Source organism: Miniopterus natalensis, chromosome 2 (genome assembly GCF_054644295.1).
Source record: "Miniopterus natalensis isolate mMinNat1 chromosome 2, mMinNat1.hap1, whole genome shotgun sequence".
NCBI classification, from domain to species: Eukaryota; Metazoa; Chordata; class Mammalia; order Chiroptera; family Miniopteridae; genus Miniopterus; species Miniopterus natalensis.
The window spans coordinates 156892485-156913974 of record NC_142082.1 but is presented as its reverse complement, the minus strand read 5'-3'; the positions used below and the strand labels follow the sequence as shown (position 1 = coordinate 156913974).

Genomic DNA, 21490 nt, shown 5'->3' with positions numbered 1-21490 from the left:
ATAACCCAAGGCCCTAGCTCCTGCAGAGTGCCTGTTGTTATGAAAGCAAGGTGCTCCACACGATCTAATCATAGCACTAAACCTTGTTACAAGCCCTTTTACAGCTCCAATATCTGGGTTACATGGAAACACGCTGGAGAGCCTTCTTGTACTATGAAATAAATGTCATTCTGACTGGCATCCTCTCTTCCAGCAAGTAATTTCCCTCCGCTGATAAATCGATACAGCAAAAACAAATGAGAGCGCACAATGGGCACAGTGAGGATTACATTTTTATTCATTTCAGAGCCCCTGCAGCCAAGATTTTAAGCACAATAGCAGAAAATGATGCACTTGAGCTAGGAAACAAGAGAGAGATATAGATAGAGACACTGAGATAAGAAAAGAAAGACAAAAGAGAGAAAAAAGGAAAGAAGTGGGAACAAAGAGAGAGCCGAGAGACAGGAGGCGAGGGTCCCTACTACGCAGCTCAGACTCAAACTTTTGTTTGAGGGTAAAATTATTTGAATTCCTTTCCAGCTCCTCACAGATATGACAGGAGAAACATATGTTCATCCCTGTTTACTTCTTCATTCTGTAAGGCTGCAGATAATCTGGGAAGGATCTAAGATCTTATACTTCCTTGGTTGATTATTTCAACAGAGATAGGATCCACACACAAAAACTCACCTGGAAAAAACCCCAGAACTAGAAATGGTAGAAGAGACAGAGTCTGTCTTTCTTCATCTCCTGAAGTCCCCTCAAGTTGTTTACGTTTTTTGTTGCCTTTAAGGCAAAGACGGAAAGGGCAGAACAAAAGAGAAGCAAGAACGCAGGGACTATTGATAAGAGGAATGGGGCATTTCCATACAGATATTGTTTAAGGCTGATTTTATAAGTCCCCAAATAAATGAATGGGTTATCGTATCAAAGGAGGGTGGTGCGTGTTTACAAGTGAATATTTTAAGACATTTCGTCTTTGGAAGGGAAAAGAGAAGACTATTCCATAAAGCCTTGAATCTCCAAATTGCCTTTGGAGGGACAGTATCACATTTTCTCTTACTTACCACGGCATTTAACTCTTCTTAAGGCAATGGAAGTGAAAATGAAAGAATAATAAAGTCTTAATAAGGCTTTATAGATGATATGCTACTGTGATCCTTAAGCTCAAAATAAATCCTTGGGCAAGTTACTCAACTATCTGTGCCTTAATTTCCCCAACTATAAAAACCGGGTTGATGGTACTAGTAACTAACTTAGGGTTTTTGAGAGAATTAAGTTAGTACAAGTTAAGCTGTTAGAATGCGACACTCAGAGTTAGTGTCAAGTAAGTGTAATCATCACTATCACCACCATCAGCACCATCACCACCATCGTCATCCATTGCTTCTCGAGACTCAGTTACTCTTTGGGTGCTGTTGTTAACATATTCTGTTGGGCCTACGATCTAACGGTGTATCCACACCAACGCATCCCAGTCACTGCACAATACCGGACTCGATGGACTAAGGTTCTCGCCGAGCCACAGGCAGGTTTTAAATGTTTGTAACTGTTTTGTGATATCCCAGATTCAGTATATTCTCTTAGAAGAGCAAGTTAGAAAATGTACCACTACCTCCAATCCATTAGTATTCTTTTAATATTTTATTTAACTGCCGAAGTCTAGGAGACAGCGTATGCCTTTTTCCTCTATAAATATATATGAAACTAATATTCCCGACTGTCTCTCCAATGATCAGTCCAATCCCATGTTTAATATGTTACAGTCGTCCTGTTATTTATGCTCTCTCTCTTTAGGCTTTCATTTGCTCACTCCTTCTTTGAAGAGCTTGGGTTAATGCGTGTTTATAACTCCTTGGTCTTTCCTTAGTGTATTCCGTGGGCCCATCCATTTCACTCCTCAAGAGCAGGTAAGCAAGAGACCTGCTGGGCCCTCCTGAGCTCTGCCACTCTTCCTCTCTTGTATCATCAATGGATAAGGGTGGGTCTGAGCCTGCATCAGAGTCTCTCAATATTTGTTTCACTATCATCTTCCCCAATGAATGTCTTTATAAAATCTTCCTTAATAGCCCCCCCATGAAAGTTTAACACAACAGATATATTGTATATATTGTACATGGATCTGTGCTTTTTGCATAAAAAGGATAAGGCTTTTATGCCTCCTAAGAACCAATTTTTGCCCCTTTAGTACAATATCGCCTTTTCGGAATGCATGAACTAATTCGTGTCAGGAAAACAGCTTTCTACTTAGCACATTGGGCCCAATATATCTCAAGAAGGCGAGTTGACATTCAGCTATAGTTTTGTGTTTGTGTTTTGTTTTGAGCAAATCTTTTTTTTTTTTTTTTTAATGTCTTTATTGATTTCAGAGAGAGGAAGGGAGAAGGAGAGAGAGAGATAGAAACATCAGTGATGAGAGAGTCATTGATTGGCTGCCTCCTGCAGGCCCCCTACTGGGGATCGAGCCTGCAACCCGGGCATGTGCCCTGACCGGGATGGAACTGCCATCTCCTGGATCCTAGGTTGATGCTCAACTGCTGAGCCACCCCTGCCAGGATTGAGAAAATCTTTAAGTACTAATTCACAGATGTATAATTTATCTTATCCCAAATCCAAAACAATAGTTTGAGGATGGAAGATATACGGTAGTTTGTGAAGAGGCCCGAGAAGCTACAAAACAGTTTCAGGATCAGAAGTAAGGGGGATGGACAGTAAAGCGGAATTGTTTCCAATTAAAGCAGCTAGGGAATTAGGTAGGTGGAATGTAATTATCTGCATTGGAGTTTGGCCAGGCTTCTGGGCTCTTTTGAAAATAAAAAAAATTGCTCTGTGATCCTTAATGAATAAAGAGGTAGGTCCAAGTTTAACATCTCATCCAAAAAGAAAAAATAAAGGGGGTAGATTTCTAAGTTCTTCTTTCCCGGAACATAAGTGGCATTCTTCTTTAACGAATCTGATACTGTTTATAAGTCCCATACTTCTATTTGAAATAATTATTTCATGAAGCAATGACCTTGGAAATGGGAGTGTTGGAGAAGAGACAGTAAAATAGCTCCAGCAATCAATGAAAGGAGAAGCACAACCTACAGCAAATAAAAATCAAAGCTGCAGCATTTTGAAATACGAGTTCTTGTTAAGTCGTACCAACACTTATCTAAAATTGAACAGGTCCGTTTACGTGCTTTTGGTCACCTGAAGAAGTAATTCTTAAAACAGGTTAGTTTTGCTCAAAGTGTACAAGCCCTTCCCCAGTCACTGGGCTGCCAAGGCAGTGTAATGAAAACTGATACCTCTGCACACTCAGGCAGCCCGAGACGTGTGCCCAACAAATGTAAGCAGACATTATATCCTTCATAATCAGGGCAGGATGAGGATGTGAACTGAATACCTGCCCGAGAAATATCATAACTTCCATTAGATGTCCAGATTGAACTGTTAGACACCTTTTAGCTCAGCTTTCATTTAATTTACTGCTTTCCTTTCTGTTGTTTGAAGGGAGCAAACAATTCTTCTCTCTAATTTTTTCCCCTTTCATGACTTGACCACGAAGATGAAATCAGGGTACTTTAATTACCATTCAGAGCCAAAGGCTTGCCCTTTGATATGGAAATCCCACTTCTGCGGTGCCTTTTCCAGGCCCCTGCTCCCAGTTGCCCAACAGGAATTTTAAGTAGCTTTGTCACCAGCTGATAAGTGAAAGCTAACTGTAGCTCTTTCCTGTTAAGTTGTGTTTTAAGTTACATTATGTTTCTTTCACCAAATTGGAACTGCAAAAAGCAAGGAGGGAGGGGGAGTGGAGCGCACGAGAGGAGAGGGAGAGAAAGGAGGGACGAGAGAGAGAATGAAACTAATGCCACCGACTCCATCCATTAGCCTCCCGGAATGAGCGTCCACCCTGTCAGGATGAAGTGTGGCCCGTCCTGCACAAAGCCTCTCACTTTAAACACACACAGAGCACGAACGATGAAAGCTGCCATGTACAGTTACCCCCGCATTGTCATCTGCCTGCTGCATGACTCCCGGCTTTGCTATAATTATTAATTGCACTTGTCAACTGTCATTAATTCCTCTTTAGCATCCCTGTCTTTGAGTAATTAGACAGAACAGCCTCACTGAGCTCATTGTTTAGAGTCCCTTGAAAGAGCCCACTGGGCTTTCCGCTGAGAACACCATCAGGAATACAATAGAGCACTTCTCAGTTAACCCTTTGGGGGTGTGACTAAAAAGGAAAGTGCTTTCTCAGGTTTGTGCGGCCTGCTTGGCCTTGTGGGCACTTGAAGTCCTGGTCAGCTACCCTATACAAGGAACCATACTTTAAATGCTGCTTTCCTGCAGAGAAGGGCTATGTAAGTTCATTGAAAAGTCAGAGAAAGTCTTCAGGAAAAAAATTTCCAAATAAGCATCGCTGATTTTTTTTTCTTTTTTACCATTTTTCACTTGATCTTATGCTCTGTATGTTACAGAAGCCACATTTCTCAGAAATAATATTCCTGCACATTTATTATATATGTTTACATGTATTTATATATGTATGAATTATGCACAAAGTTTTTCCAGGAGACTATTGATTTCTCTAAGTTGTAATTTAGATCCTAAATTTTAGATTGAGGGGAATTGAAGCTCAGCTTTGATTTAGTCTTTTTACCAGACTCCCAAGTCAGGAATCAATTGTCAATGCTTTTAATTGTACAACTCGTGCACCAGCTCTGAATACATTTTTAAATTTTACTTTAAAACCTCTACACTGAAAACTAAGCCATAACTGGCATTTGGGCCATGGCCTCTAAAAGTTCCCTGAATTTTGCCAGTCTCAGCTGATCAAAGAAGAAACGAGCTATATGCTCTATATAGGACGAGTAACTAACTCTAAATAAGAATTACTATGTTATCATTTAAAATAACATAATACCTACTAAGAAAGCACTTTAAAACTCTAAGGTGTTATAATATGTCATATTAGTATTTTATCATTGTTGACATATAAAACTAAGCTCCTTTGATATTTATTTGTAGATTTAAATTCTTTAGCAATTAGAACTACTTCAAGATTGAGAAGTTAGCTATTTTCTAATAATATCACAATAGTTATTGATTATTTGTTTAAACCAGTCATATAGTGAAGCTTCTTGAACAAGCTGTTCCCATTGAAAAGAAAAATCAAAAGAATTTCTCTTGAAAAAATAAAGGTCTATGAGTTTTGGAAAATAATGTAAATTTGGTCACTAGGGATCATCAAAGCTATTTCCTATTTTTTCTTAGCTATAAGATTTTTTCAGATATGAATGCTTGTTAGTAATAATAATATTTATTGAGATCTACATATGTGCTCTATGTACTTAATATCTATCAATTCATTTAATGCTCAAATTTCTATGAAATAGGTACTATTGTAGCAATTTTAGAGATGGAAAATCTGGCAACAAGCAGTTAAGAAAGTTGTCCAGGGTTGCACAGCTAGTCAATGGCAGCCAAGGGCAGGTGAGCCCAAAATTTCTACTCTTAGTCACCCTCCTAGACGACCTCTGCAGGGACTAAGATACTGTCCTAAGTGGGTTTCCATTCAATAGGTAATGGATCTAGATTTCTAACAGTGTTTCCAAAAGAGCAAAATAGATGATCATAACTTAAATACCTATAAAAATATGATACAAAAATGTGCTGGACATCTTTGGAGCTTGGCATTCAGTACATTCAAAGTGGGACTGTGTGTGTGCACGTGCACGTGTGTGCATGTTTGCGTGTGTGTGTGCGTGTGCATAGCATGAAGAGAAAGAGAGAAAGTAAGTTCCACAAACATTGAAGATCACTCCAGCTATCCTTGAGAAGTATAAATTATGATTCCTAACTAAAAGGGGTCTTCAGACTTACTGAAGAGACAGAATTTTGAGAGCCATACAATTAACCCACTACAAAGTGCTAAATGGAATACAATCAATGACATAGATTGACTGGAAGAGCTAAGATCAATGATGAGCCGTTACAGGGAGGGGAAATGTGACTTATTAAAAGGAAAACCTTTCTAAGTATCAAAGGTAACTAACAATGAATCAGGCTGGTTTGATAAGTAATGAACACCCATCACTAAAATCATTCAAGTCGGGGGATGATCTATAAAAAATTATATAAGGGAATTTCCGCAATGGTTGTAAGGTTGAGCCAGACTAAACAGTATCCAGAGTCATCTTTCACGTATTAGATTCCAAATTCCATAAAATAAGTTATTAGCAAGGGAGGGAACTTGTATTTTGTTTGTTCTTTACAGAGAAACCATCTTGAAGAAATTTGGTATTGAATTTGACTTTGAAAGGTTAATTGGAGATTAAGAAGTGGTGATTTAAAAGATGCAAATAGAATTCCAAGTGCAAAGATAAAGGAGTAGAAATAATAAATATTTATGGAAAAGATAAGTTAAAAAGACCTGCTATAAAGACTAACTTGAACTTGGGGAGGGGCCGGGGAGGGTAGAGATGATGTGAGGGAAGTGAGTAGGTAGAAAGTAACAGAATAAAATCTGTCTCAGCAAAAAGGGGGCAAACTCCCCAAAGGTATGATCAAGAGGTATTTTCATTGGTTCAATTGTAAGAGACGGGATTGAGGACAAACTGCATAAGGGGTGAAAGGTGAGTCAGGAGACAGCTAGAGTTTGGCGCCGAGTTCAGTGGGGCTAGAAATCTCGTTTTCACTGCCAACTGTGACCATGGGCAAATTACTTGACCTCCCTCTGCCTCAATATCCGTATTGGCCGGCCGGGCATGGCTCAGTAGTTGAGCATCGACCTAGGATCCAGGAGATCTCGGTTTGATTCCCAGTCAGGGCACATGCCCGGGTTGTGGGCTCGATCCCCAGTCGAGGGCGTGCAGGAGGCAGCTGATCAATGACTCTCTCATCATTAATGTTCTCCCTTTCCCTTCCTCTCTCTGAAATCAATAAAGATATATATATATATATATTTTAAAGTTTATATATATATATATATATATATATATAGTTGGTTTTCAAATGAGGGTAAAAGAGTTAATCCATGCAAAGCATTTAAATAAAGTGCCAGCACATAATGAGTACTCAATAAATGTTAGCTATTATTAATATTATAATAGGCTTATTGATAACCAAGACGTTTTAATGTGTGTCTAGTTGGTATAAAACTTACAGTAAAGGGGAAGGAGATGATTTAGACTGGTGCTTTTCTAACAGAGCTGCTCCAAAGCGGAATGGACTTCCTTGGGAAGAAGAAAATTTTTTATTTTTATTCAAGTATTGATGATAATGTTACCATCCTAATTAGCTAGTTATTTATATTGGCAGTAGGAAGGGAGCAAAGGGAAGGCTGGACAAGGTGAGCATAGTCAGGGAGGCTTCCCCGGGAGGCTGCAGCTTTGCACTCCTGGGGTGTCACAGCGTGTCCATCCCCTGCAGAGCACTGGGGGAAGGGGTCCAACAAAAGGGAAGATGGACGCACGTGCGGTAAAGTTGGGGTGACTCAGGGAAGGTACTTGCCTGTAACCTGGAAACAGAGCTCGTTGGGTAGAGGGGGGAGCCCCAGCAAGCCTGTGAAAGTTCGGGAGGTAACAGACGAAGGAGCGCTGCCTCTCGCTCCCCTGGCGTTGCTGCTGCTCCCTCGCACCTGCTGGGCTGGCGCCCAGGCCCCCAGGCTGCAGGGAAGCAGCCTGAGCCAGCCTGACCTGAGGCCGCACTGGCCATGCACACAGGGAGTGGAAGCCTGCACTGGCTTTAGTCCAAGCTCTGCTGAAGATGAAATGGGGCTTTTTCCTTGGTGGGACAGAGGGTGATGGGACCTTGGAAACTCCAGGCTTTAGTGCCACGCAAATAAGTTATCAGTTGTGCTCCTGTGTGAGTCTCAGGAAATTCCTTTCCTTGTAACATCGCAAGAAGCCCATTTTCACCAGCAAGAGGAGGGGACACAGAGAGCTCCCCACCGATAACAATAAGAAGGGAAAATTATCTAGCATGACGTTGTGAAGAGGTTTGGGGCAATAAATGGGAAGTTGGAACCCATGCCTCTTAAGCCCCCTTCTCATTCTAAAACACTGGCGTTCTAACTGATTAACAGGAAATCTAGCAAGCTGATAAGGAATCTGTATTTTAGTCTTTGGGGAAAAATAAAATTTAGGTAATTATTTTCCTCAGCTTTGGGTTGTGAAGTAATGTAAGCTCTAGTAAGAGTGTAAGCTCTAGAACAACGCTGTAGAACAAATTCAAGCACAGTCAGTTAATTCTCCTGTGTAAGCTTAGGTAAGGCTTTTTAATTTTCCCATGCCTCAGTTTTCCCAAATGTAAAACAGAAATAATTGAACATATCTCATAGGATTGTTCTGAGAGTTGGATGAGTTTTTAAAATGTGAAGTACTTAGAAAGTACTTAGGAGTGTTCAACATATGTTACCTACATCTTTGTCACCGAGATTTAAAATGTAGATCGTGAAAGAATAGGAAATTCTAAATTTTAGACAAAAAACTAACTGCTGTACATCTAAGGCAAGGATACATTTTTAACTCTCTTTTTACTTTTACTACTCACCCTTTTTAATTCTTAATTCAAACTAAAATTTGCAGCAGAAAAGTTAGCTGATGGACTCAGCCGGAACACGTTAGAAGGATAGAGCCATAATGAAGTCTACAGCGAAGCATTGTTCAACTGAATTTGTATTACTTGGATTTACCGTGGCTACCAACACCTTCTCATTAAATGCAGTGATACAGTTTCTATTGGGAAACTTATATTACACTTTATTTTGGGTCTCTTGCATTCCAGTGTCACCCCCCACACACAACCCACAGCACAGCACAAACCGGAGAAATCTTTGCGGCCGTGGACAAGGCATGCTCAAGTTCCCTGTGGGGAAAATACATCAGTGCCATTTAACCATCAAGTTAGGCAAGATTAGGCACAAGCTTTTTAGATTGGATTTAAGGACCTGAAATTTACCGACTGATGCGCCACCACCTAGGCCTTAATGTTGCTGAGCCCAACAGAACTACCCAGTTTTTCAGTCTCTACACCTTTGCTCGTGTGTCTCCATTCTCTCCTCGCTTCCACATTCAAGGCCCGACTCGAACACCACTGTCTTAGCAATGCCTTTTCGAATACTCCGCACACGTCCCCTCTCCCATCCCCTGCCTGTGAAACTTCATCATTCTCCTGATACATGAAATATAACAGAGCATCAATAAAAGGAGGGGCATAATTACAGTAAGTACATTCCACAAGTGTTATACCTTTGGGTACAGAGGCTAGACTTGGCACTAAGGTTTTTGGCAGTGAGAGACAAAATGTGCAGTGACCAGTTACGCAATTGACAGGTATCGGCAGACCAGCGGCTCAGGGGCAGCGCGCCCAGAGGAGTCGGAAACGTCTCCCGCGGTCCCAGAGCGCATCCCGTGGGCTGCAGTGAAATGTTTCTGGGACACACTTTTGGGGAGGCATGATGAGTTTTACGGGGCTCTTCCTTACAGCAGTCCTCAGCCAGGGCCAGTGACACCACGCCAACACATGGATCCTAAAAGCCTCTTACCTGGGGTCATTAGAAGGCACTCGGGGACTCACCTCTATGCGCCTCTGGCTTCGTTCAGAAATGGGTTTCAGAACGTCTCCAGAGGAATTGCATATCGCTCAAACTATGTTCCCTTAATATTGTTTGTCACTATCGGGGATCTCCTAGATGTTGTGTGGTTACAAATTTGAGGTTTTTGTCTCTAAAGGAAGTGGGATTCACGTATTGTTTATGGTCAAACACTACATAAAATTCATAAGATTGCCCGGCCGGGTGTGGCTCAGCGGTTGAGCATCGACCTAGGATCCAGGCGATCGGGGTTCGATTCCCGGTCAGGGCACACGCCCGGGTTGCGGGCTCGATCAATGACTCTCTCATCATTGATGTTTCTCTCTCTCTCTCCCTCTCCTTTCGTCTCTCTGAAATCAATAAAGATATATTTAAAAAAAAATTCCTAAGATTAAACTCGTAGCAAGCTGACCCCACCTTGAGAAAACGGGCATCCCTAGCCGAGGTGGCAGCTAGAAGCAAAGGACTCAGACTGAGCTGATGAAACTTTGCATTCTGCCTTTCACCAGACGGGCTGGTGTGCTGTTACCTCAGCCCCTTATACTCCAGGACTTTCTAACAATTTTGAGGCCAAGGACCCCACTTAACTTACTGTTCCTTCTTCTGCAACAACCAGCACCATGCCTGGCATGTTAATGGTTTGGCTCGGCTATGCAGAGATGCCTCCTGCTTCCTTCCTTTCCATCCAGCTCCAGACAGAACTCGGACAAAATACTGGAGCAGACAGGTGGTGGGCACACCCAAATGGGCTGCCACCAACAGACTGGGCGAGCGTCACACGCTCCTCCAAAATGTCTCATAAAGAAACTACCAAAAAGAAGACAAATACAGAAGGTGTTGAACCTCGTGTTTGTCTGTTTTGAGTTATTTTGTTCAAGGAGCACTGAAACAAATGGTTAAAAATCAAGAAAATAGATAAAAACCCTTGTTAATGAACGTCTTAGATGATGCTGTGCAAGTACTTAGTATATGTTGAACTAAGACAAGCTTGTTGAGAAATAGTTACGTAGGTAGCATTTCTGCTTGCTCAGGACTGTTTGAAACCAGAGCTTCCCAAAAGAAATTTTAAATCAGATTTCACCTCAAGTCACATTCTTGTACACTTGTACTTTCTAATAGTTATGTAGCCTTAATCCTCTTGAAATTTTAGATCATAATTCCAAGAGTTATTAGGTTGGAAAAAAGCTTCTGGGCAAATGATGTTTTTCAAAAAACTTTTTATACCAGAAATAATTGTTGAATTATTTCTGCCTCACAAATAATCTTGAAGTCTATTTTTAAATGTAATTTGGGTATTCTGACATGAGTATTTTTTGCTTTTAAGTAACAACACTCTTAAAACAAAAGGGAGAGATGAGAGGATATATAAAGATAATAAATGCAATGGTTTGTTATTAAATACAAAGGTTAAAGTTACTTCGACCTTCCTTTTCTGTTCAAGTCACCCTACTCTTCTGTATTTCAATGGCATTAGATAGATACTTTGATATTTGCTCTTTAAGAGTCTATTAACATCCTGAGTTCTATTAAGTCTCTGTGTCATTCCCTTCTAAAATCTCTAGTCTTGATGTATAAATTTCCTTTTAGAAACACATTATTTACTGTTGAAAAATTATTTCTATTCCCAAAATTAAAATATTTGTCTATGCTTTTTGATATCACTAGAGACAAAACTTAAAAATAGGTTAAATAATCATGTACCCAAATTCATTTATTCAAGTATCCATATCAACTTTGTTGGCCAATAAAATATAAAATTCACTTTGTAAAAGTGTTTCTTTAAATCTAAAAAGATAAATTCATTTGCACAATCTATAAAGTATATTTAACTTTATTTTAATAAAGTGCTTTATCCCCTGGATCATTTCATTGGAATAATCACTATTTATTGAGTTGCTTGGTTATAAAAGTGAAAAAAAAGGGAGAAATGCTGTAGAACTTTTTAAAAATCCAAGAGTAGATACATCTGTGAGTTCGTGGACATGAGTCATCCTTACAATGAGATAACCGCATCATTTTTAAAAAAGTAACTAAAGAAATTCTAGAATAGTAGACGAATTTAATGATGGTTTTCAAAAGGTGAGTCTATTAATAAGGAATGATTATGTATTGCCCATTAGGATTCCAGAATTTACTTTCAAAGCATTCTAAAAATCTTATCTCTGGGGCATTGACCAAGTGGAATTCAAATGAAGGCACAAGTTAGCATGACACAAAGAACTACCTAAGACTGATCAACTCTGATCAAGCAGTAAGACCCCAACTCCACCACGGGGATTTTCTGAGTACATCCTGGATAAACCTGTTGGCAGTGTTACAGCATATTATCCCAGCCATGTAGACTTTAGTTTAATAGGCTGAAAACTCCCCCTAAATATCTTGTTTTTCTTGATTTTTTCCCTAATTAAAAAATTAGAACAAAGAATTTAGGCATGTTTCTATAGCACTCTATATACATGGAAAATGCTATCATAAAAAAACCACCTATGTATGGATCACTAATACATTCCCTATCAAAATTCCAATTGCATTTCTCACAGGAAAATAACATTTTAAAATTCATATGGAACCACAAAAGACCCCCAAAAGCCAAAACAATGCTGAGAAAGACAAGAAAGTTGAAGGCATCAAACTTCCTGATTTCAAACAATGCTACAAAGCTATTATAATCAAAACAGTAAGGTACTAGCATAAAAACAAACACATAGACCAATGGAACAGAATTGGGAGTCCAGAAATAACACTTACATAGAGTATATGGTCAATTAAAACTTGACAAAGGAGCCAATGATACTCAATGAGTAAAGGATGGTCCCTTTCAACAAACAGTGTTGGGAAAACTGGATAACTATATGCAGAATTAAATTGGACTCCTTTTTATACCACTCACAAAAATTAATTCAAAGTGGATTAAAGGCAAACATGAGAGCCGAAACCATAAAACTCCTAGAAGGAAACATAGGGGAAAAGCTCCTTGATGTATGGATTACTACATTGATGTTTAAAGTTTAAAAATTAACATCCATTTTTCCATAGGATAAAAATAATATATGCTCATTAAAGAAAGGTATAATCAAAAAGGGAAAAAAATTAAATCAGCCATAATTGTGCAGTCTATTAGTCTTTTAGCATTTTGTATATATTCTTCCAGTACTATGCATGCACATCTGCGTATATGTGTGTGTTTTGTGTGTGTGTGTATATTTCTTGAATGTGTACAAGGTTCTGGTTTCCCCTGTCATTGAAACATCATTTTAAAATAAAATTAATATCCCATACTACATAAAAACCACAATTTTTTTAACCTAGACCCCATTTTTTTATTATATAGGTTGTTTTCAATTTTGTGTTACTATAAACACATATATAAAACATTAGGTAATTTCCAAAAAGCACAAGATCAACATTAAAACAAATTTTAATGTGCACTGTATAAAATAAATTATACTGTGGTACAGTAATACAAGTGATAGTATTAGCCACAGTAAATGAGAAGCCTCATCTCAATTCAATCTCTTCGGCATTGGTTATTGTGGCATTTTAAATCTTTGTCAACCTGCTAAATGAACTAGGATCTCATAATTAACGTGCATTTCTTGAATTCTTACAAAAATCAACTATTTTATGTTTAATTCTCTTTTGATTCCCTCCTATTAATTGACTACTCAAATTATCTCTCTACTTTTCTGTTAATTTGTAAGCAGTTTAAGTTATATTTCAGTTATATACATTGAACATATGAAATTGCCAAAAGTCTGGCAGTTTTCACAAAAATGGCAATTTATATAGTTAAACCTAATATATTACCAATGTATCTCTCTGTTCCTCATTTGTTCGTCATAATTTAAGATTCAAAGCAGCTTTTACATTTATTGCTTTACATTTTTTAAAGAAAAAATTTTCTTTAGTGATTTGCCTTTGATATAATGGTTAAAAACTTTCAATCCTACCTTCAACTTATATAAATATTCACCAACACTATCTCTTAATACTCTTATGAATTCTTTTATTAAGAATTTAAACCTTTAATCCTTCTAGAATTTATATTGACAATAGTATAGAAATTTAACTTGTTTCTAAACACTTAGAAAATTTTCCTATAACCATTTCTTTCACACAGATTTAAAATGCCTAAAATTACACTTGTATGAAAAAGCTTTCCCATTTTAAGAGGGAATGAAATTCCCTAATTACAGGTCTAACATCATGTTTATATTCTGTTACATTACATTATATTATGGCATGACATGCCATATTATACAACACAAATTGTTTATTATAAAATACAAGTTTTTTTAATTGTCTACTAAAAGATGCATAGATACATAATTTTCTAAGAAAATAAACATCACAGTTCATAATTACTTTAAAAATTAGTAAATATTTATTACATTTTAAAATGAATCTCAGCAATTCAAGTCCACCAATTTATGCAAAATGTATTTTCATTTACAGAATGTGACTATAGGCAAGGCTTCTTCCATTGAGAATATGTATAACCTAATTATGCAAAAAGTTTTATGGAGACACTTTGTGTTCAAGGTTTTTTCTCAAATTAAATTATTATTGTTATAACTGCTTCTTTGTTGCTTAGTAGTCTAAAGAAAGATGCAAAATTAATCCATTGCTTGCTCATATACATTATTTTAAAGATTTCTGGTCAGCAGTTCAAGCATAATTTTATTTGGAAGGAAAAATCCTCCTAATTACAATTGCTGAATAAGAAAACAATCCTCAAGCAGTTATTATTAAGTTATTAAGACACATATGATCATCTGACTTTTATAAAGTAATAAAATTCGAATTTTCCTATAACTTTTAAATGCTCACTCATTATTCTTTATCAATCAAGAAGCTGAAAGTGAAAGGAATTCTACATAGACCATTATTTTCTGCCAGGCTTGTGTTTTTAGAGCTGTTTCAAGTGGATTAGCATTGGCTACTCAAGTAGCAAGATCTCCTTCCAAGACCAGTACAATGGAGCATCTCTACTTAATTGCATTATCTTACTCATGTTACATTTCAAAATGAACTCTGCAATTCAAATTGTGCTAATAAAATCCCCCCAGTGCATATGTACATACACTTGGTACGCCCTGAAAAATAAGACTAACTTTATGCTAAACTATTCAGATGGATATTTGATATTTGTAGGTGGAGCATGAAGACAAATATGATCAGGCATTTAAACAAATAATTTTGAATTAAGAAAAATTATAAAGAGTATAAAGCTATTCGATTTAAATATTCCTTCGGCCTGCTTTTCATGGTGCTTTTGCCTATAATGTTTCATTCACTTGAGAAAACTAAGCTGAAAGTATATCTAAAAAGGCATCATCTAGTCAAGAGATTGAGTGTAGCAATAAAAGATGATCTACTATGATTTATAAGGGATATGGGAAAGAATGAGGTATGGAATTTTATGCTACCCAGGAAATATAGGATCACATAATAAGTTATTAATGAAGAAACAAGGGATTCAAATCAAAGACCTTACTTTTAGGAATCAGTTCTACCGTATGTTTCTAAGGAACTCTGGATTACGGTATAGAGCGTGGGCAATTATTTGCACAGGGATAAAGCATCACAAGCCCTGTATCTGTGTAACTGTGTATAACAGTGCCTCCTTTTTTCCTGTTTCTTTTTGTTTGCTTGTTTTGCATGGTGTTGTTGTAATAACCGGGGTTTTGATTTCAGAGGGTCACTGGATTTTGCCATGGCCTTTCAAGTCTCGTTAATTATTATGTTGGGAGTAATGCACATTTTTATCCACAGGTGGAGACCTTTTCAAAATCAGCTTCAATCACGCTCTGTATTTTGTTTCGGTGCTGTATCCCCCCTCCAACTGCCACCCACATTAAAATGTAAAAGTGTGCTGCTCAGAGTTCTCATTAATGTTGCACAATTTAGATGATAGATTTGTCAACAAAGTGGCTCATTCTCAAAGGCCAGTGAACCCTGTCGAGATAAATGCCTTAAAAATTGTATATTGCAGAGTAATCTTTAATTATAAAGAACTCACTTGACAATTTACAATATATTGGGATTATTTTTCTTTTTCAAGCAATAAAGTATTTTACTTCTAGATTAGGGTGAATGAGAAAACAAAAAGGATTGGATTTGATAAATAGTTAGAGCAAAGAGCTTGCTCATTTGCAAGTAAAAGAGAAAGGTGACCAAAAGGTGTGTATAAAAAACAACTACCTAGGATCACAAATTATTAACTGGCTAAATGGTTAAAGCAAATAACTGTGAATGCAGTGACATTTTAAAAGAATGTTACCATAGAAGGAGATAAGCAAAACAAAAATAACTGCCACCAATGGTATAAATAACCAATACCCTCAATTTACCTCTGCAAAACCTTAGATTTACAATACCTATGTGAAGTACTTATTTTTGTTGTGTTACTTTTGTTCAATGCAATATTAAATCTGATATTCAACTAAGCCTTTTTGTGCATATTGTTGATATATGCAAAGGATATTTTAATATGATGTTGTATTTCAATATGCACACAAACAAAACATTCATGATTTTATAGTTCTGAAAACATTCTGGCAATACTTGATATTCTGTATTAGGTTTCTTTTAAAAATAATACTGGAAAAAATAAATGATTATTTGAATGGCCTTCATTTCCAATTATTATTCTTCATTTCCAATGTGGAAAATTCTTTACAAGCATCTTAAATTATTTTACCTAATTTTGAAAGCTGTAGCTGTTTAATTTATACTATTTGCAACCATGTTTCTCCCTCATAAAACATAACACACCTCTAAAGAAATAAAACTTGTCATAACTATTTGCTGTTTTATTTTAACACTTATTATTATGAAATATATGTATACAATACATACAGTTTAACAAATGGTAAGAAAGCACGCACCCATGTATCCATCACACAGGACATTACCGACTCTCTCTCTTGGGTGAGAAGTGCTCTGACCCAAATCCCTCCCTGGGCTCAGCCTTTTCCTTAATTCCCAGAGATCAGCACTCCCTGACTCTTTTAGTAGTATTTTCTTGCATTTCTTTATAGCTTTACCATCTGCAATGCATCTCTGAGCAATATAATTGTTTGCCTGAAACATCCTGTATGTATTCTTATGTCTTTGCTTTTTTCTACTTACTATTAATTAGGTCACTAAAATGCATCCATTTTCATCAGTGCATATTTTATCAAATGACTATTCCACATTACTATATTGATACATGGAAATATAGTTGATTTCAGTATATGTACAACCTTACTAAATGCTATTATTAATTCATATCATCTGCCAATAATGATAATTGGTTGTTTCTTTCTTAATCCTATTAACTTTATTTCTTTATTTGGCTTTACTACCTTGGCCTTTGTCATTCCTAATAATAGTTACTTGCCCTCTGTCACTTGCTCTCTGGCTCAGTCTCATCAGGGGTTTGGAAGACACATTCGTCATTGGCAACAACCGATTTTTCACTTTCTTTGTCTTCCCTTTCACTTCATTAATTCTGCTCCTACTTTCATTTCTTCCCTCTTCTACTTTAAGGTTACTTTGTTGATCTTTTTGGAATTAATTCTTGGCCTATTAATTTTACTCTTTCTTTTTCCTAATACATTTAGTTAAGGCATAATTTTCCAATGAATACATCTTTCAGGCATTATACAATTGTGATATGCAGAACATGCACTTTTATTTAGCCTAAAATATTTATAATTTCTTTTGTGATCTTTCTAATTTTGAAACTTTTTCTAGCTATATGTTTGTTATTCTTTTGCAGCTTAACTTATTACGATTCCAATTCTTTGAGATTGTTCAGAACCACTAATTTTTATATCTGTTCCATGTGTCCTTCAAAATAATGTGAATTTTGTAAATGTGTGCAAGATTTTACATATGTCTATCAGGTCAAGTTTCTTAATCTTGTCTTTCAACTACATCCTTACTGACTTTGTCTATTTAATTCCATCTGTTGCTGAAAGAAGTGAGATAATATCCACAGCTACTGTGGATCTGTTTACCTCTCCTTGCTGGTCTTCAATGTCTCCTTAATGCTTCTTTAAGTTTATGTTTTTAGGGGCATTTAGATAAAAAATTATTCTATCTTCCTATTGAATTGAAATTTCAATCAGTTATAAAGTGAGTATCTTCAGTAATGGTTTGGGCTCTAAAATCTATTTTGTAGACGTCAGTGTAGCTACACCAGTGTTCACATGGTAAGTATTTGCATGATACAGTGAATTCCATTATTTAGGTCTCACACACGGGGGGTCAGTGGTTAAGGAACGTCCCCACCAACAGACAGGTCTAAGTACAGTGACAAGCTGAACCCAAACACCGTGTCTCCAACGCCGGTGCTCCTCAACATTATGTTTCTCTTACAAGTTCCAAACAGTGAAATCAGCTTAGGTTCAGGGGGAAAATGCTCTCCTCTACTGTCTGCAAAGAATTTCTCACAGATTGCTACGTATTTGTGATTTTTCACTTAGCTTTAACTTAAATTCTCACTCCTTTAATATTCTAAAGCAGTGATTTTCAGCTGGTGTGCCACAAGAATTTTTAAAACACGCGATATCTGACTGTTTAGATTGTGAAATTTAAAAAAATGACAACAGTCCTTAGATTGTCAAATAAAAAAATAACAACAGCCAACACATTAGCCGTCCAGTGTAAATGAATCAAAAGTATACCTATTTTTTTTCAGATTGGCAAAAAATATATTTTTTGATGTGTCACAAAATCTTTGTAATTAGCTTATGTGTGCTGTGAGATGAAAAATGTTGAAACTCACTATTCTAAAGTAACAGGCTACTTTAAAAATTATTTATAAAAACTTCTGAATCAGAACGGCATAATATCCTGTAATATGAAAGTACCCAAATTTATCTAATCACTACACTATTGTTAGACAGGTTAGTCAATCTCAAATTCCTCCCATTATAAATATATGAAACTTAACATATTTACATAATAAATTTTATCTCCTTTAATTGTTTCATTAAGTTAATTTCTTGGGAATGAAATTACCAGATACTGTTACTTAGGCTCTAATATCTGTTCTCTTATTATTTCACTTAATAACTCCCCCACATTTATATTCCAAAATAAAAACTACATTTCCCAGCCTCTTTCGCAGTGTGGCATGGTCATGCGACTGTTCTAGCCAAGGGAAGGTAAGTGGAAGGAGTGTGGACACCTTTCAGAAGATGTCCTTACAGGGAGAAAGCATGATCTTCTAGAAATATTTCCTTTCTGTTACTAGAATATGAATATAATTGCCAGTGTGCCAACACTGGATATCCCAAGACACTAGGTAAAAGTGATGCGTTCAGAGTAACACAGCAAAAGATGAAGGATCTGGGTCCCTGGCAACTGTGGAGCCATCCGGTCACTCTGAACTGCCCATACAGACTTCACATCAAAGAAATATCAAGTTCTATCTTTTTAATACTATTGTGGATAACTTGCAATCAAATGTTTTCCAAATGAGCAGAGTGAAAATGTTGCATAGAATGCTTTCGAAACATTTAAGGCTCTTAACAGAGATGCCCAAATCACTTCGTGGAAAGCTGAGCAAATATAACCATTTTCCAACATTATTAAAAGAACCCATTTCCCCACATTCTGGTTACAACATTGTCATTCCAAACTACATTTTACAAGTTAGATAGTAATAGTAACTACTTACTAGATAGATAGTAACTTTGCATTTCTTTTGTTAGCTTTTTGTATTTGAATTACATTTCTTAGTAATAATTTATTCTTATGTCTTATCTTTTAAATTACGATGTTAGTGTCTTTCTTATAATACAGTAACAGTTCCTTACATGTAATGTTTTTCCTATTTATTAGAAGTTAGTCCCAGTTTGTGATTTGCCTTTTACTTTTACTTACACTGGTGGTTTTATTTATAAAATCTTACAAGTTCCATATTTGCAACATTAATTCGTGACTTATTCCACTTCTATTAGCATAAAATCCATCACTCACCATGTCTTCCTGCACATTATATTTTATTTGTCTGTGACTACATGAAGTCTTATTTATAAATACTTTTAAAATTATTTAGATTTGTAACAATTTAGTTTTTAAAGAATGTAAAAACCACCATTGTTTCTAAGGGTTTTCACAAATAAATGTATATATTGAAGTTCTAGAAACATTAACCGTATGACTTTAAGGGTGGATTAGTGAACAAATAAGTTTTAGTTCACCTCATGAGAAGACCACTTACTCTTTCATTATTCATTTCAGGAATCGAAAGAGAATGCCTTTTCCATCTTACTAGAAATAAACCTCTTCAGAACGACAGAATCCCTTACTCCAAATTTTGCGGCTGCCACCCCGTGACAGTTAGTCAGCCATGGGATCAGAGGATTTTCAACTCTAGGTCTGCGGTCAAACCTTCAGTTCCCATTCCCAAGAGTAAAACTTTTTTTTGAAAAAAACAAATAAGCATTTCATAAATGCATACACAGATAGATGCCCACACATTTTCCTGTCAAGTGAATTGAAATGTATCTGTTTGGCCTCAGCAAAATTACCCTTGTGTGTTTTTGAAAGCATACCCTGGAATACGTAATAGCCTATGGAAATTTTTGAAAAATGTGTGATCTACTTGTTGTGACCCAAAATATTTCTTTTGCAGCAGCAACCACAAAGCAGCAATAGCAGTTTTAAAACATATTTTTCAATGGAAATAAAAAGCCTTTCCAGCTTCAAGAAAAAAGTCTCTCTCACTGAGAAAATGAAGAGCATGTTGCCATCATTACCTTTATAATGAGTTTCAAAATCATAATTCCAGATCCAGTTGTCATTGGAATATAAAAAAACTATGAACTATAGTTTTATATGCATGTGTCATAAACTTTACTTGTAAATTAAAAATAAGAGAAGGCATATAAGCTTCCATTTTTGGAAAGTAGCAAATACAGTAATTGATTTTTCAAAGGTGCGTATTGTGTTTCTTATGAATATACCTTTTTCCTGCCCAGTGCAGAGCCAAAATCCTCTGTTCAGCTTTCAGAATCTTGTCAACAGATTCAAACAGGAATCGTGTCATCAGCAAAAGGAATGCTAGAAAAAATAAAATTAAACTGTTAACAGCGTGTATTTCTTTTATAGTAAATATATCAACATATGACTTTTGGAAGCAGGAGAAAGCTAAGCATTTCAAAATAAATTCATATATATATAAGTGGATATAAAAATGTATAGTAAAGTCATTGTTCATGGAAAAAGAGGTATTAATTTGACATAAGGCCACCAGAGTTAATCTAAAAATGTACAGGTGTGTTAATCCCCTTAGAAGTTGTTCATTTTGTCTAATTTTCATGTAAACATCCTGCAGATACTTTAGGCCAGGAAAATTCTTATTTCTTAAAATGATTTATGACAGAGCCTCAGGGGTCCTCATAGGTCCCTTACTGGAGTCCATTCGAATATATGACAGCGACGGTCAACTCATAGCTGTTTAGCGGGAGTGGCCCAGCTACCTCTAAATCCCCCTTCCTCCGGAGACCCCTGTGCTGGCCCGCTCAGCCTCAGAAGCCTGCTCTGGCCGCTGGGGGAGTGAATAAGCCCTGGCTTGGCCCCGCTTCCCGGGACTGGACAGAGGTTCCCGAGCCTCGGGCTCCGGAGCAGGGAACCCGCCCGGCCTCCACCTGCTCAGCGCCCCACACAGGGAGCGAGGGGGGCTTCGGCCTCCACTCTCCCCACCCCGCAGCTTGCTCAGCTTTGATCGCAAGGCCCACGGTGTTTGAGATGTTCTGTGACCACAGTGTCCGTCTGCAGCATGACTGAGGGAGGAATGTCATTCCAGCCCAGTGTCAGAACACGGGGTAATATTTACAGAAATCCCCACACCCCCATGCAGACAAAGCAAGCACCGCGCATTATTTCATTACCTCGCCGATTCCTCCATCAGGGGGATTCCAAAGTGAC

At 37.1% G+C, this 21490-nt stretch overlaps 1 protein-coding gene across 2 annotated transcripts in view; it reads right to left on the bottom strand.

Annotated features, from left to right (window-relative positions):
- SOX5 (SRY-box transcription factor 5) overlaps nucleotides 1-21490 on the bottom strand; it is an 898547-nt gene that overhangs the window by 633095 nt on the left and 243962 nt on the right. For both annotated transcript variants that reach the window (XM_016197392.2, XM_087814757.1), the window contains exon 4: nucleotides 20527-20623. The gene's annotated coding sequence lies outside the window, so the exon portion shown is untranslated. The remainder of the gene's footprint in view (nucleotides 1-20526; nucleotides 20624-21490) is intronic.